Here is a 1,468-nt window from a genome sequence, read left to right as displayed (position 1 = left end):
TTCGTTAAAAGAAAAAAAAAAAAAAAAAAAAAAAAAAAAAAAAAAAAAAAAAAAAAAGTAGAAGTCCAAAGAAGTCCCAGAGAAAGAGAGAAAAAAGGGGGGAGGGGGGGTGTATCGGTACGTCTCAAGCAGCCATAAGGGGGTTTGTAAGTGTGGGTTCCTCCAGCTGGTTGACGGGTGAGCTCCGTCTCTCTCTCCCCGCACTGCTCCTCTCCTCTCTGCTCTTCTGAACTGTCCCGCACCGCTGCGCTGCGCCTGGGAGCTCAAGTGTTGCCCCCTTGTTTCAGCCGCGTCACGCAGAGTCCCGTCAAAGTCAGAGGGGGGCAATGCTGATGGGGCTGTGGGGTGGGGAGACTACCAGCCCTCCGCCCGGCCTGTCACTCACGTCCCGGACAGCAGACCCGGACAAATCAGAGGAGTCCGCTCATTACAGCCGGCCCCTGTTATTGGCCGGGGGAGGGAGGAAAAGTTGAAGGGAAAACTTTCACGCCTCCAACTCCCGACACACTGGATTCTTTTTTTTTCCCTTCTTCTTCTTCCCTTTTTTCATTCCCTGAGGGAAGGATTAAAGCGCGAAATCCAAACTGCATTTGAGACTGATGAAAGCCTAAATGGGATGGAATTTGATCTTAATTTTGCTGTCAGTCTGAATGTTTGGTGTGAATATCGGGGACTCAGTGACAGGTGAGCTTGAAGTTGAGCATATGGCTCACAGCCCAGGGCGCCATTCTATGAGCCCAGAGGGGGAGGATGTACATTTACCTTTTTCTCTTTTTCTGTTGTAAAGTGTGTTGTCCACAGGACTGTCCAATACAACTGGCTAATGATAATAATATGATTTCTAATTTGAGAATCAGGTTTAGCACTAAACCTCAGGACTATAGTTTACTGTTTTCCTGACCAGCGTTAACTCTATTTGATCACCTCTGGTTCAAAATACAAAATACTACAAATTTTATACTTTTAATTTTGCCTTTGCTGCAATGAACAAAGACTCTGAACCACAGTTTGAGATTCTTCTTTGTTCCTCAGTCTCTTTATTTGATTAGATCAGCCTTATTTCTGTTTCACTTTAGCTCAGTCCTCCTTAGTGATTCTAGTTTATTGTGTTTATTTCTTGTGTCTAGTTGTTCTATTACTAGTTTTATTATGTTCCTTATGTCTAGACATTCTTCAGAATTCGATTCATTTCCTAGTTCCTTTTGTACTCTCCCACACCCTGCCAATTCTCTCTCTCTCTTTCTGTTCCTCTCTTTCTCTCTCTCTCTCTTTCTCTCTCTCTCTCTTTCTCTCTCTCTCCCCTCACACCTGCAACCCGTTTTTAATTAGCCATCTGTTCCTTGTTCAGTAATCAACCTCACCAGTATGTACACAACTCATTTTTCAGTTCCTCTTTGCTGGCTTCTCCCATCATATTTTGTTATTTCCTTTTTATTTCCTCTACTTCCCTGGTTTACCCTGCTGGCTT

The sequence above is a fragment of the Poecilia latipinna genome, unplaced genomic scaffold, assembly GCF_001443285.1.
Source record: "Poecilia latipinna isolate Pla-1442-1.1 unplaced genomic scaffold, P_latipinna-1.0 Scaffold1204, whole genome shotgun sequence".
NCBI lineage: Eukaryota > Metazoa > Chordata > Actinopteri > Cyprinodontiformes > Poeciliidae > Poecilia > Poecilia latipinna.
Note: the sequence above shows the minus strand (reverse complement) of the source record.